Source organism: Periplaneta americana, chromosome 14 (genome assembly GCF_040183065.1).
Source record: "Periplaneta americana isolate PAMFEO1 chromosome 14, P.americana_PAMFEO1_priV1, whole genome shotgun sequence".
Taxonomy (NCBI): domain Eukaryota; kingdom Metazoa; phylum Arthropoda; class Insecta; order Blattodea; family Blattidae; genus Periplaneta; species Periplaneta americana.
The window spans coordinates 79808568-79825508 of record NC_091130.1 but is presented as its reverse complement, the minus strand read 5'-3'; positions in this window follow the sequence as shown (position 1 = coordinate 79825508).

Below are 16941 nucleotides of genomic sequence, written 5' to 3'. Positions count from 1 at the left end.
TGGAGGGGGAAAAGAACTAGCCACCCTATGCCATTATCTCATGGCCTAGTTGCCTCAAGAGTGATGCTTCATTGGTGTGTGTGTGCGTGCGTGTGTGTGTTTTTAAAGGCTATACAATGCATATGAATTAACTAAGAATGTTTATTTTTGTTTTGTTTACATTCGTTAGACATTAAAAGGACTAGAAAAGAATGATATATTTTTTTCACTGCAGAACATATATTTTATATGAATGACTTTGTAATAAGATGCTCCGTGAAAGTAATTCCGTTACCAAAAAATGTTTTTTTTCTCTTTATTACATTAACAAGAAAAGTAAGAATAATGAACTGCACGATTTTCTAATTATATTATGGGACAAATGTGCAGGAATTTTATTTTTATTTATTATTAGGTTAATGGTGGTAACAGAATTACAATCAGCAGCATCTAATTTACAAATCATAATGACGGAATTACATCAGAATTCTCAGATGACACCTTAGTGCGTCGCGGAATCTGCGATGCCGCAATCAGGTCAAAGAATGCAATAACGTGAACTGAGAACAGATGTCATCGATCTGAGGAAGAGGCATATTAACAGGGAGACGGAAGGCTTTCTAAGTGGGCGTGGACTTCGTTAGAACTGAATGCCATAGCCGAACCGAGAAGATGGCACAAAGCAGTGAATGACATGCTTGAAGAGGGGTCCTAAGGACTGCAATAATCATCCCAATATAAGGGGGTTGCACAATAAGCCTTACGGAAGCGGTGCTTGACTACGAGACCTCCTTCGAAAAGAAAAGTTTTGAAATGAGCTATGCAGTTAATGTATATCATATATAGGATACATTTTATAATTTGGTTTAGTGGAAGAGAAGGCATTATGACTTTAACTCAATCAGACAAAATACAGTTTTTACTACTGCTACTGCATTTCTTTTGATATTTCCAGGATATGATATACTATTAAGGAATTTGTATTCAATTATATTTACTACTTAATAATAATAAAAATTGTCAAACGTGGTCTTCTGCTCTTACTGTTATATAATTTTCGTGATATTTGCTAATACAAGTAAGAAATAGCAGGCAACACTTCAAGACAATTATGTATATAACACTGAATTTTGTATAGTAAGAATGGCTGGAGTAGCAAGATTTTATAAGGCGATATCACGGTCTACCAATCACAAAATATAGCATAGCATTACTACAAAGCCTAAAACGTAAATATCAATTTAGTAGTCAATTTCCATTAAACAATATTACATCTTGATAAGTCGCAATGAGTTACTACATAGAACTGGAAACAGCGTGTATCATCACTGACGTACAACATCGCAAGGGATGTTTGTCCGAGCGTTCCATTTAAACTGCAAGAAAAGACTTTGAATTGAAAGCATCCACATATTTCTTCATTCGCAATTCGTGACAACTGCTAATGATGGTTACCTATGAGGCAAGTACACAACACCCAAATATCATCATAATCATCATATTTTCGGCCTAAACAAACCTACACAGCACCTTGTTCTTTGTTCATTGAATAAACCCTCAAGATCAAGGACTGTCCTGCTCGCAATGAATATGAGTCTGTAATTTCCCGTCTATCTTGGAGATGTAATCAGTGAGCTTCTTGCGCGATGACGTTTTGAACTGATCCAGATAGGAACAGATCTATTGACATGCATTTTTTTTAATTTGCTTTCCATCTACCAATTACACAATTCATGTTTTGTATTCGTGAACCATAATATTCATTTTCGACGGAAAACACTAATAAAATTGACACTAAACCTTGATACCTAGAGTTTGACGTAAATAGGTATGTCTTCTGTTAAAATTACTTTTTAGGTAACCTTTTGATGTAGGCTTATTTACGCCAGAAAATTTTGTTAATGCGGTACCGGTATATGATATTTAACTATCAAATTTTGAACTATAATAGTTTGCAAATTAAACTTATCAATAATATTACATGAAGAATGGAGAGAGACGGACCGCGTGTAAAGACACAATCAATCAATCAATCACGTTGGGGTAGGGGAAGAATGAATTATTAATGACAAACAGAATAATTACTTCATATCGTCATGTTAATAATTATAAAATCATTGCACTTATAGATAATCAGGTACTCATCTGTTAAAGCAGTTAGCTCTGTGAGATAACAGTGCAACCACGAGGCATTATGCAATAATAATAATAATAATAATAATAATAATAATAATAATAATAATAATAATAATAATAATAATGTTTCATTTTTTCTGACAGACATACAGCCTTCTCTTCCACTCAACCATACACTGGTGGCCATAATTCTGGAAACATTTTGTTTTTGTAGTGAATTATTATAACTGATTCACAGATTTATACAATTGAAAATGTTACTCGTGACTGATTCATTAATTATGGGGTTAAAATAAAGGTATTATATTAAATCCTGAATATTTTAACAATAAATAATAAATACTATGTGGGAAATTATGTTCTTGTCGTTTAAGATCTAAATATTAATTTCAAATTCCATTATGATTTCCCATTATTTCCTGTAATAAAAACCGATCCATTGTTGATTGTAAGATTATAGTTGATCAGTAGAAGCATTGTTGAGCACTGTTAGCATAAAATATGGACGTTATTTATTAGTGTGTTTCTATCATTAGTCTGACTTAAGATTTCTTTCGATTAACACCTGATTGCTTTACGACAAACTTTATTGATCATTTTATCACAATGGTTCCGCGATAGGGCTGGTTACCTTCTAAACGAAGTAGGGCAGTCACACTTCGGGAAGAAGGCTACACATTCAAGGAAATTGTAAGAAAACTTGCTAATGGTGCTACAGTGTCAGGCGTCCAGAGGCAGGGTTACCAGATTTTAGATCTATCAAGGAGGAACATTCTTTTTCTGTCATAATATAGGGAACTGTACTTACGTTTTGTCTTAAAGAAATAATGATATGAATATGGGCGGAGTTGATATTTTCATGACTACAAAAAAAGAATAAAATTATTCCTTTCTATACAGTAGAAAAAATTAATATGAATCTCAAAATTGAAATTTTAATAAAAAAAACATATTGTAGATACGTTTCCAAGCACAAAACAATATTTATCTGGCCGTAAGTTACATCACGTTTGTCTGGCGTCTTTCTGAAGGACTTTTCGCAATAATAATGTTATGCCAAATTATTAACTTAATGACTTAATAGTACTTCTGTCTGAAATTTCCCCAGCTGTTTTTTCATCAAATGTAAAGCATAAATTCCAAAAATATGGCACCAGGTGTGACAAAATATTTAAATTTCAATGTTTATTAATTGATAACAATGACATAAAATTTACTGATACCTGAATTCATATCCATTTTGTGCCTTAGCATATTACTGCTCCAAATCAATAATTTAACATACCGTACAGAATACATTTTCAGAGCTTCCTCCATATTTATTACTGCACTTTAGTATATTCTACAAGCTTTTTTCCATACTCTTTCCCATGCATTTGTGATGAACGTCTCTTTTTACATGTTTAAAAATATCACATTCACCACAGAATTAGCTGTTACAAAACTAACACTTGCTAAAATATTCGTTTTTTTTTTTCAATATGAAAACCTACATTGTTAAGAAAATTAATTTAAATCTGTTGTAATTATTTAGGCCTAGGTCAAAATAGTTACTACGCAACGATAAAATTATACAAATGATGTTAATTTTCTAAAGGAGGGACTTTCTGCGTCTCCTCTCGAATCGAAGCGGGACTCAGGACTATTATATGAAAATCGGGACATGTCTCGCCAAATCGGGACATCTGGCAACCCTGTCCAGTGGGTATGGCAGAGGTAAAAATCCACAAAATCTTGCAAAACAACACCTAGGACTGGTAGAAAACCTAAAGTAAGTCCAAGAGATGTGACGCAGATTTATCGATTAGCATTGAAAGATCGAAGGAAATCTTCTAAAGAGATACAGAAAGTTCTACACAGCAGTGGACTTAGTATTTCTGTGAGGACACTTACTATTGTAACGCTCATACTTTAAACTCAAAATACATGAGCTACCTCTGAAAGAGTAGTTTTAATATAGCCTATGTCTTTTAATTATTCTAAGTGAATGTATTATTATTTCTCTAACAAATCGTTTTTACGGAGATAAAAGTTATTAACAAAAACAAAAGTCTAATGATTGTAGCTTCATGATGCGTGCTGTTGCATTACATGAATGAATGAATGAATTAATCAATCAATCAATCAATCAATCAATCAATCAATCAATGTGAAGAAAGGTTTCTTCTTTCCTAATGGAATGCTGGGTACCGAATTCTTCTATTAGAGCACTTAACTTCAAGCGCCCAGCTTTGTTTTGTTTTCGCGTGTTCACTGATCAGCTAATCTTAAACTGTGTTGTATGGTTTGGTGTTGCCGGACTTTAGTCAGAAATACCTACACTGTTGTGCGTCGTTTGGAAGCTTAAGATAACAAAACGCGGGACTCTAGTAATAAGCCAGTTCAAGAATTGTTAAGATTGTGTAGAACAGACATGCCCAGCTAGGGCAACTCTAGTCTTCAATCGAGATGCGACAGTGACGTAGAATATCTTTTATGCTTGTACTTGTATGGTATTCTGATATTCTACGTCACTATTGCACCTCGATTGAAGGCTAGATCTACCCCGTATGAGCATGGCTGGTGTAGAAAATGAAGATAATACGATTAAATAAAGTTGCCTCTGACTTTTCAAAATATCTATATATTAAAAGTAATAATTAAAATATTAGGACTAGCACCTGACAGCTGAATAGCTTCTGTTCTGTTCCTTTAACTACGAATTATCGAATGATTTGTGTTGTATCTCTAAAGGACCCCATACACGGAGAGACTTACCTAGAGGTAAGTTTAAAAAAACCTAAATCCATAGGCAAATCTTTCATGTGTGGGCGAGAAGTGTTGAGATTTTTGGCCTTAAATAGGTCTCCAGTATTCAAGGACTGCTTGAATTTTTTTTATTGTAGCTCTGTCAAAATTAAGCGGGACAAAAGGTCAACATAGCAACAACGACATGCGTGCATGTGATCGAGATCAGATCATTATTTCAAGTGCGGTAGTTCTCTGTAGCGAAATTGTGGCAAGCTACTGTATAAAAGTACAAACTTGAGAAACTATTCTCACGTAAAGGAATAGTATTTCTCGAGTGATCACATTTTTTTCATGAGGAATTATTGATCTCTTACGACTTAATTATTGTGAACTATAAATCTAGGAGATAAACCTGAGCATGTATGGACAATTATCCAATTCAGACATAATTCCTTAATGTAAGTCTATATATAATATAAGTATTCTATAAATCTTTGAGTACATGGGGCGGTTTAGAATCCAAATAAATAAAGAAGACAACTTAATTAAAACCAAATTGTTCTTGCCGTAATAATGAGTGAATGTATGGAATTGACTATTTCGTTTATATGACGTCATTCCATTTTCGACCAATGAAGTGTAATGAAATATTGAATTCCAACCAATCACAATTAGACATCGCGATAATTTATTTTCAGCTAGATTTATCCGCTATCATTTTATCGCATGGTCGTTCTTTTGTTTAGTCAGTGTTGCCAACTATTTCTCCGTAAAGCAATGAGCATGAATCCATTAATATGCATCTACGCGGTTAAACTTTCCTTTCAGCTTCACGCATTCAAGCAATGTATGCAATATTGATATTTAACATTAATTAATATAGTTACGCTGTGAAGACGACGTTAAAACGGCTCATCATGTAGACACAAAATCTTCATGAATCTTAATTGAACGTACGTTTTAAACTTGATAATTTCAATATTCTTGCCAGATTGCATGCATGGTACGCGCATGGACAATTGAATTGTGTAGATGCAGGTCTAATTCCTTTACACACTACAGCGAGAATGCGTTTGTCGAGCTATGGAAAATGTTCTCCTCTAGCACGGAGTAACGGTCGAAATAGGGCAGCGGAAGACAGTTTCAAACGGTGTGACGATTTTGGAGGAAGAGCACATCCTTAATTTCGTGTGACGTCAGGTGAGAGCATCGTAATGCAAGGTTGCCTACATAAACGGCGTTTCTTTGAGTTATGATAAGAAATAACATAATTCATGACTAGTCTAAATAAGCCTCTCAGTTGCAAGAAAAAATCTGGGTTTGTGACTTGGTTTCCATGCTGATTTAACAGGTCACTTAAACGATTTAAATACCTCACTTCAAGGCAAGGGTCTCATCGTAACAGACATACGAGTATACCACAGGATTAAAGCTTTAAAATCGCCTTAGGTTCTATGGGTAAGTCAACTGCTGGCTGGAAACACTGCATTTCTCAACGTTATCGCAAGTGCGTGAACATTAGTCTCTCTGTAGAATATGTGCAAATACTACAAGATCTTCTTCGCCAGTTTGAGTAGAAACAGTTTCCACTACATTTCAGCTTTTTGCAATCACTTATTCAGTAGATGTCAACGACGTTCCTAGCAGGTACTAACTGGAACTGTTAAAATTAGACTGTGATGATTTCTTAAAGGACAAATATAAACACAAGAAGGACTTGGCTGACTTTTATAGGAATTTCTCCCAAGCCAGATTACCGAGGTTGTATGCACTTCCTACAGAGTTATTATGTATGCTTGGTTCTTCATATGTATGCGAACAATTGTTTTCTGTTATGAAACTTGCTAAGCCTAAATCAAGAAGTACCTTATCAGATCACAACCTAACAAACAGTCTTAGATTATATATTGCCCAGTCATTGTGTCCCAATATTGAGAAGTTAGTTAAAGAAAAATGAAACAGAAAATGCAGGAAAATGTCCACATAATCGGTCTGTGCTTTCTTCCTAATTGTAGAGAAAAGTTTAATTATTTGTAATTATTTGTAACATGTAGTGTGATTGCAGTAATTATAAATAAAGGATATCTTGACTTACAAATGAACGTGCATAATAAAAACTTGTATTATTTTACACGACATTGTTTCGCAAAATTAAATGAAATGAAATACTCCGTAGTTATTAGATACGAGAAAGTGTCCATCATATGAGGCTGACTTTGTTATAGATTGAGTTTCGCACAGTAATCAGTACATAAGATGTATAATTCAAGCAGTTGACATTACCAATGAGATAACCAGGCATGGAACTGTTATGAACACCAGATCACTTTTATTTATCTCCTACATCACTGTTACCCGCACGCCTAATACCCTCTCCTCTCTCCCTACAAACTGATGTCCACATTTCACATCCCTGCAGAGCGAGAAGGCAGAGCGGAGTGAGATGACGTCACAGTGCTCTATCCTATCCTGGTCTGGTATAAAAGAAGGAAAAAAGTCTGTGATTTTTATTCACATTTTCCATTAGTGTGCTTAAATGCGACAGGCTCATGTCAGTAGATTTACTGGCATGTAAAAGAACTCCTGCGGGACAAAATTTCGGCAGATCCGGCGACGCTGATATTACCTCTGCAGTTACGAGCGTCGTTAAATAAACCGTAACATTTTGACATTTTCCATTAGTCAGATTTCTCAGGCTTCATCAGCAACTTTCGACAGACTGTGCATGTTCGGATCCACATACATGTACGAACATTGTTTTCTCTAATGAAAATAAGTAAATCCCACCACAGAACTACCTAATTCATCTGACTACAATCTACAAAATTTTCTCAGATCATGCACTGCCCAGATCATAGTGCATAATATTGAGCAATCAGTACGCAATAAAGAGGCTAAAAAATCTCGTAAAATTAGCATTACAAAAGATCAGGAAATATTTTTACTAATGTTCATGCCTTAACAAAATGAAAAGAAAAAGTAGAAATTGAATATGCAGTATAGTATTTAGTTTTATTCAACTTACATTTCATCCCTAACTTATCAACCAATTGCTTTCATAAATATAAATACCAGTATTAGGAATTCATATTACTTTAAGTTCAATTTGATCAGTATGAGAAACATTTCTGTAGTGCTCGGGAAAAGTGACACAAGTCAGTTTCCACAAACCTTTTTTGATAATTTATTGACAACTTACGGAACATCTGTTCGCTTGGAAAAAAATACATAGGTATTCCTCCCATTACAATAATTCATACAGAAAAAAATCAAATCGACATAAACCAGTGTAACTTGTCAATAAATTATCAAAAAAGGTTTGTGAAAACTGACTTATGTCACTTTTTCACAGCATACAGATTTATTATCACGAAAAAGCAGCCACCATCGCGAGCCTCCGCTGTGCCGCGGCAGCGAAACACGAGCGCAGCGGGCTTCAGAGCTGCCTGAGATGACGTCACAGGGCATCGAGTTGACGACCACTGAAATAGGGCATACCTAGTTGACATTGATCCCGCTCCCACAGGTAATCTAACCTAATTTAACCTATCAAATTTGTACTACGTGAATGAAATTAAACAATTAATAGAAAGTCAGATGTTCAAATTTATGTAACATCAGAGCATATCAAACCCAAAGACCTTGCATAGTATTATAATACAAGGTGTTTGATCAAACTGCCTTCCGTATGGCGTAATAAAATTTGTTTTTTTTTTTATTAATCGTACAGAGATGGTGTAGCAACATATGTCTCTCTGTAGTGTGAATACATAAGTATTTTTTACTGTTTCCACACATATTACATAGTTCATGATTCTCGGTGTTGTGTATAATGTAACGAATAATAAAGTGCGAATCTTACTTCCACATCTACATCTTCATCTTCTAATTCAATGTCCATTGTAGGATATCTGAAGAAAATTACACTCCATTCAAATTTTATAACTGCGTTTTCAGCAATTCATTTAATTAATGTATTAATCAGGTTACTTGCAATTATATTATAAAATGTTTAAATTATATTATGATTTTAGCAGATAATGAAAATGTATTTCTGTTATAATAATAAAAGAAAAGCGCAGTACATGTAATTAACATTGTTAAACCAGTATTTCGCTTTTCGCAATTGGCATTACTGAATAACATCCAATTTCTTTATTGCAGTAATCGATAGCCATCTATTTCAACTTCACAATGTCTGAATAGGTTAAGTATTCGTAAATATACAATTATTAACCTTTTGTGAGCGAATTTTAGGGATAGTTTATTTTATTCACGAAATAGTCCTAATAAATGTCACTCGAGGTCTGAGATGTGCCAGATAAATCCACGCGCGAAGTATTAATGAATACTTAACCTATTCTAACATTGTGAAGTAGAACTAGATGAATAACGATTACTGCAATAAAGAAATTGAATGTTATTCAGTAATGCCAATTGAGAAAAGCGAAATACAGGTCTTATTAAATGTGAAGCACAGGAACGCCATTTCATAATTTCAAATAAGAAACACGCCAAACGAATTATCTTTGCACCAAAAAACGGATGCTCCCTGGACCAAATTATCATATTTTATAATTGTTTCAATGCAACATAAGTCAGAAGTCTTGCTAAACATGTTATTGCTGAAGCACTACGAAATGCCACTGAACGAATATTTCACACTTTTGTCACTGCCAATGTTGCGCTATACACCAATTTTCGGCAATCTAATGTAAAAGACTGCCTACAATTATTTGGAAAGTTTCAGAGATAATACACAAATTCAAACTTCTAAAAGGTTTTTTTTTGTTTGTTTTTAAATTAAGTAATTTTCTGGGAGACATCGTTAGATATAGGCCACTCTTACACTAAACCTGGAGTAATTTAAGCTTATTAATCAAACTAGCCGTACCCGTGCGCTCCGCTACACCCGTTAGAAATAAATATAAAGTAATTACATAATTAAAATAGGACATTTGATCCAGGGAAGATTCGTGTTTGATAGAAGGATAAATCGTTTAATATGTTACTTAATTTAAATTATATTTAAATAATTAAAATGCGATCATTTTGGTCCAGAGACCACTCATTTGGTGCAATGACAATTCCTTTAACATGTTTCTTAATTTTTATTACATGCATCCATACTTTAATGAAGACTGACATATCATTTAGATTTAATGTGTATACTTTATTTCACTTGCTATTTATTTCCATTGAATGATGATAATAACTTAATTTTAACCCTTGTTTTCTACGTATTCAGTGAATAGCGCTTGGGCCGCTATGGTTCTGAACCCTTCAAATAACTTAAATTATATTATATTATATTATATAAAAAATGTGTTCATAACGGATGTACACCGATAAGTAAGTTTTTAATTTGTTATGGGGGCTCTTGAATCTTAGGAGGAACAAATTTTATTTTACAACAGCGCAACATAATCTGCTTGGCTCATTACCCAGTTTTTTTGCATTGCATTTAATGCATATGTATTTTATGTATTTTAACACATTCAATTGAGCATAGTTAAAATTTGGATTATAAAATAATGGAATGCTAAACTAACATATTATTACTGCATACTAAATCAATACACTCTTGTGGTTCGTTAATTCTCTGAGATAAACATTATTTTAAGAAATACAGGAAACGAATACACAGAATAGCCTATCAAGTTGTTTGTGCATAAGAAGCTATTTTAATCTTACCTGTCCTCAATTCACTCCGAAGTTACTGTAATAACATTATAGAATTATGTCCATATAGAGAAACTACACTTTCCAATGGTGAAATAATAATTAACTACATAAATCGGTTAATTTAGCTTCCGATATTACTTCATACAAATACAGAAACATTCTCTGTAAGCTATGATTCATAGCTTTCGATTGTTGTTGACCAAGGCCCCTTATAGACGAATTCATTTGTTTATTTCATTACACCGCCTTAGATGGCAGTTATTTTAATTTTAAAACTCATTTATCTCATTAAATATCAGTCCTATCAAAATGTTTCAAAGAATAAATCTTATCGGAAATGATTTTTAAAGAAAGTTTTGTTATGTAACATTTTTCACAAAAATCAATAATAAGCGAGATATTTCGATTTATTTAATTCAGACCCCCTTATGACCTCCCTTTTAAATAATGTATTTTGAATGCCATATAGCCTAAAATCTAAGTTACAACGAACTTAATTTATATTCCAATTTTCATCGAAATCGGTTCAGCCATTATCGCGTGAAAGGGTAACAAACATACAGACAGACAGACAGACAGAGAGACAGACATACAAACAAAAATTTCAAAAAAGCGATTTTCGTTTCAGTGTGGTTAATTATATATGTTAGGACCAATTATTTTTGGAAAATCGAAAATTACCAGAAAAATTTCGGCTACAGATTTATTATTAGTATAGATAATATGATTCTACTTACTGTTTTTCTTATATGCACACTTGTATGTAATTTCTATTTTATTCATATTTCATTGTTATTTTCCATCCGAAGATGGAATATTACTTAATATCTCCTATCTTTCTTCAAATAGTGTTTATATGCCATGTTAATTTTCATTTGTTTTCATAAGTTAACAATTATGCACATTGGGAGCAACATATAAGATATTATTTTCCTACACAATCCAAGATATATTCACGTTGTTTTGATATGATTAATCGAAGATGGTTTGCTTATTGTTTATTACGCGCACATTTGTATGTCATTTCTATTCCACAAGTTTTTTTTTTTTCTATCCCAAGATCATTAAGAATGGTGAATATTGTTCATGCTTGATTCCTGTATTTCTTTAAATAATGTTATGTGGCATGTTAGTTTTTATTTGTCGTTATTTACGTAAAAATGATGCGCCAAAAAATAAAAAATAATAATAATTTCGTACTCACTCCATATCCTATATATTCACATTTGTTTTTCAGTGATTTATTAAAGAATGTACCGGTATTTAAAAGACTAATAATTTAGAAACATGTTACATAAATCATCCTTGTGCCAAAAGAGAATGCTCCCTGGACCAAATTGTCGTATTTTGCAGTGGTCATCGGTACTCGCTGAAATGGGTAATAACACAATATAATTATGTTGTACGTAGCATTTAGAAACATGTTACATAAATTATCCTCGTACCAAAAGAGAATGCTCCCTGGACCAAATTATCGTATTTTGCAGTGGTCGTCAGTACTCGCTGAAATGGGTAATAATATAATATAATTATGTTGTACGTAGCAAGCGGGGTATTGCAGCCCCGATGATGATCCGATGTGTAGCACATGAAGTAAAAAGCGGGTATCGGGGCTGCAAGCCCCGATGATGATCCGATGTGTGGCACATGACGTAAAAAGCGGGGTATCGGGGCTGCAAGCCCCGATGATGATCCGATGTGTAGCACATGACATAAAAAGCGGGGTATCGGGGCTGCAAGCCCCGATGATGATCCGACGTGTAGCACATGACGTAAAAAGTGGGATATCTGCAGCCCCGATGATGATCCGACGTGTAGCACATGACGAAAAACCGGGGTATCGGGGCCGCAAGCCCCGATGGTGATCCGACGTGCAGCACATGATGAAAAAAAAAGCAGCGGGGTGTCGGGCACTGAAAAGTGCCTTTTGAAAAGCATGGTGATGCGCATTTGACAAACGCAGTGTACGTACTTGTTAATAATCCCTTTTTATTTGTCGTCATTTACGTAAAAATGATGCGCCAAAAAATAAAAAATAATAATAATTTCGTACTCACTCCACATCCTATATATTTACATTTGTTTTTCAATGATTTATTAAAGAATGTACCGGTATTTAAAAGACTAATAATTTAGAAGCATGTTACATAAATCATCCTTGTGCCAAAAGAGAATGCTCTCTGGACTAAATTATATTAAAGAATGTACCGGTATTTAAAAGACTAATAATTAAGAAACATGTTACATAAATCATCCTTGTGCCAAAAGAGAATGCTCCCTGGACCAAATTATATTAAAGAATGTACCAGTATTTAAAAGACTAATTTAGAAACATGTTACACAATCATCCTTATGCCAAAAGAGAATACTCCCTGGACCAAATTGTCGTATTTTGCAGTGGTCGTCAGTACTCGCTGAAATGGGTAATAATATAATACAATTATGTTGTACGTAGCAAGATCGATTATTCAATTGATAGGATATTTTATGAGGTTGTCACGACTGAGATATCTATTGTCAATTCCTTTAATTTGTCAGAAGGCCTTGAATAACGGGTATATAAGGACCGGCGCTCTCAGGGGTGCAGGTCGGGGTTTGGGATGGCCCACAAGCAACAAGTTATACTGAATATGTTTAGGATTGGTATAAAACTGGCCTATGTCTCTCACCCGAAATGGCGTGCTTGTATTTCACAATTACCCAGGTCTTAAAATGTTAATTACACCTACTGCGTTTTTCTTATATCAGTTTTTCTTATATCTTGTATCAGAAATACGTTTTCATTATCTGCTGAATTCATAATTTAATTTAAACATTTACAGTATTTATTACAAATAGTCTAATTAATACATTAATTAAATGACGAATTGTTATGAATGAGTGTCATTTTCTTTAGATACAATGGACATGGAATTAGAAGATGTAGATGTGGAAGTAGGATTTCACACTTTATTTAGTACAATGGATTCATGCTCATCGATTTACGAGGAAACAGTTGGCAACACTAACTAAACAAAAGAACGACCATGCGGTAAATTGACAGTCAATAAATCGAGCTGCAGGAATTATCGCGATGTATGACTGTGATTGGTTGGAATTCAAAATTTCATTCCATTTTCATTGGACGAATGACGTCACAAACGAAATAGTCTCAAGACATTCTTAAAAGAAATGATAACAAAATGCTTCACAAGAGAACAGGAAAGAAAATATTACTTTCTTAATTTTTAGGCAAGTCCAACAGCACCTCTTCCATATCTCGGACCGTTATTATTTGAAAATTGATTTCCTGGTCATTCACATGATATGATACAGCGAGTATGTATTCACTGTCTAGTGATGTAATTCAACACAATGTCTTTCGGGAAATAACAGTTTAAATAACAATGAGGAAATGAATACTTCTATATTCAAAACAATCACAAAGCGCGTTTAAGTTCTGAGTTTCATTACGTCCCAAAGCACTAAATTATCTTGCAGAACTTTACACAGGATCACTCAGACTAGGACACACACCAAAGCGCTGGAAACACTCTCACATTCTTCTCTTTCCTAAACCAGGCAAAGACGCGTCTGACCCACAAAACTACCGACCGATCAGTTTGACAACAACATTAGCCAAATTAATGGAGAAAGTTCTCGTGTCACGACTACACGTCTATATGCGCAACCGCAATCTAATCCCGACCACTCAAGCCGGATTCCGACCGGGAGCGCAGCTACACGACCAGCTGATACGAGTGCTCACTCCCATTGAAGAGGCTTATACACGCAGACACTACAGCATCCTTATTGCCTTAGACGCCAAGAGAGCCTTTGACACAGTTTGGATAGACGCCCTAAAATATAAACTCACATCCTTAAACCTGCCACACGAAATCACACGTTGGCTCTCCAGCTTCATATCGAACCGAACAGGACAGGTGAGACTCGGAAGGAACGAACTTTCTCGGACCTTCCGAATAGAAGCTGGAGTCCCCCAAGGCAGTGTCATATCTCCCACTCTGTATAACATCTATGTGGCAGATATTCCCCTCCCTAATAACCCGCTAGTAGGACTGGCACAATATGCAGACGACGTCGCATATTGGGCAACACACCCCCGACTCCCCTCCGCTAGGAAGTTACTAAACGCAACATTCAGGCAGTATCTAAATTGGACCAACACGTGGCGGATCACAGTTAACACAGACAAAACACAGATATGCGTCTTCCGCCCAAAACTCCGGACTCGGGTCCTCCAGAACAACCCAATCACAATAGCCAACACTCAACTTCCACTCACGCGGAATCTCACATTTCTAGGAATACCCCTCACCTCCAAACTCTCCTGGACCGAAGTAGCTAAAGAAACCTGGAGGAAATATAACGCAGCCACCAGAGCAATAAGCTACCTAAGTGGCATCAATCGACCCGGTTGTATAACCGAAACACTCCTCCACCTATACAAAGCATTGGTTAGATCCCTATGCATACATCCCTCCATTTTCCTCGCACAAGCCCCTCCAACGACCCAATTGAAATTTGAAGCACGCGAAAGAAGAATTCTCCGCCAAATCTTCCACCTGCACAGACGCACCAGAAATAACACAGTTTACACTACCACAAAAACAAAGCCACTCTTCACACACCTAAACAACATAAACAGGAAATACACACATTCGGCAGTAAATCGCGTATATACACATCACATCTTCGCAAATCCCCCGAACACAAACAACAGAACAACACTGGGGAAACTCCTCTACAACTACCACCAGCCCCCACCACCAAACTAAAACACACAAACAAAACCGCAAACACTGTTGGAAATTTGAATACTGTCTGAGAGGACACACGACAGCAACAGAGAGGCAGATGAATAAAATAACACCACACCATGAAAGTCTCCATAACGATTCAGACGCTTCTGCCACCGGAAGGGGAAACTTAAAAATGTATGTATGTATGCACAGTGTTCTGCCCAAGAGCTGGTCTTTAACTGCAAACCCAGCATTTCCCTTTCTTGCTTTCCTCTTAATCTCCCCATATAATACTTTAATGCTGTCTATCAACTGATATCTTTTACCCCGAACTCTTGTCCCGTTCACCATTCCTTAAGCATCCCAAATTAACAAATTAGGCCTACACCAAAATAATTAAAACAAAAAAAAATAAAGTAAAAAATAAAATAAATAAAAAGCCAATCACCGCACTCTCACACCTACTGGCACTTATGCCAGAAATAGTGTATAAGTATGTAAATATATATTTATTGTTATTTATGTACAATGGCTGGAGAGGGCATCCTGCGCGTATAAGACCCTAAAACGGCCTCTGGCTCAAAGCCAGTAAAGTCAATAAACATCAACATCAACAGTTTGATAACGTGCCTATAAGAGCAGCAAACATTCTCGAAGATAAACTTCAATAAGAGGGACGATCGCTCTAAATTGCCAGACAGTATAGCATTGATATAACGAAACTGGTGAGCAAAAAAAAAAGAATGCAGAGATCAGGGGCATGTTGTAATTATAGCTAATTTAATTGTAGAAATGAGTTCTTTTATATTCATGAGAAATTAGATTTGTTTTAGTCTTTATTATGAGATCAATATAGTCAATTCCATTTAAACTAGAAGTTATATGCTTTTATACTTTTAAAATTGTTATGAACGATTTAATTCTTACATACAATCGTATTATAAAGGCCTAAATACCAATAAAAGGATGAGGTACTTAATCGGATTTTTAGAGCAATATGTTTGAAAGGATATATTTAAATATTTTTATTCATGACTAAAGTTTCCCTAATCTGCTAAGATCAAAATAAGATTATGTTTTGTTTAAACATTTAGTAGGAGTGCCCGAATATCGGATGGTTCCCTAATATCGGATAGTAGTAGTTCTCATCTAGTAATTGCTAGTTTATAATTGTGAGTGCAGTTACTGCTTCCCCTTGCTTGTCTACAAGGTCAACGTGCGTTTCGTTGTAGTAGAAAGCGTGGTTGAGTGTCAAGCAGGTGTTTTGTGTGAGCCGAGGTGAACAATATTTTACAGAAGTCACTGCATCACTTGTTTCAAGCCAAATGTAAGTAACTATTATGTATGTATTGTACATAGTCATGAAGTTAATGCTTCAAATATTCAGAATATTTATTATGATTCAGTGTTAAAATCGTGTTAGTTCGAAAATTATACCGCGTTATACTTGATTATCCTTGGGTTCCTAAAACCGGATAGTCTGTGGGTTCCCAATATCGGATATCCGATATTGGGGTTACATCGTCTCTCATAAGTTACATTTATTTTACAGATGTATTTGTCAAAAGAAAGCACCAGTATTGGAAAAAAATGAGATACAGATACAGCAATTAAAGAAAAAAAACATGGGCTACTTAAAAGCTTAAAAAATATACAAAGTTCCGCGATC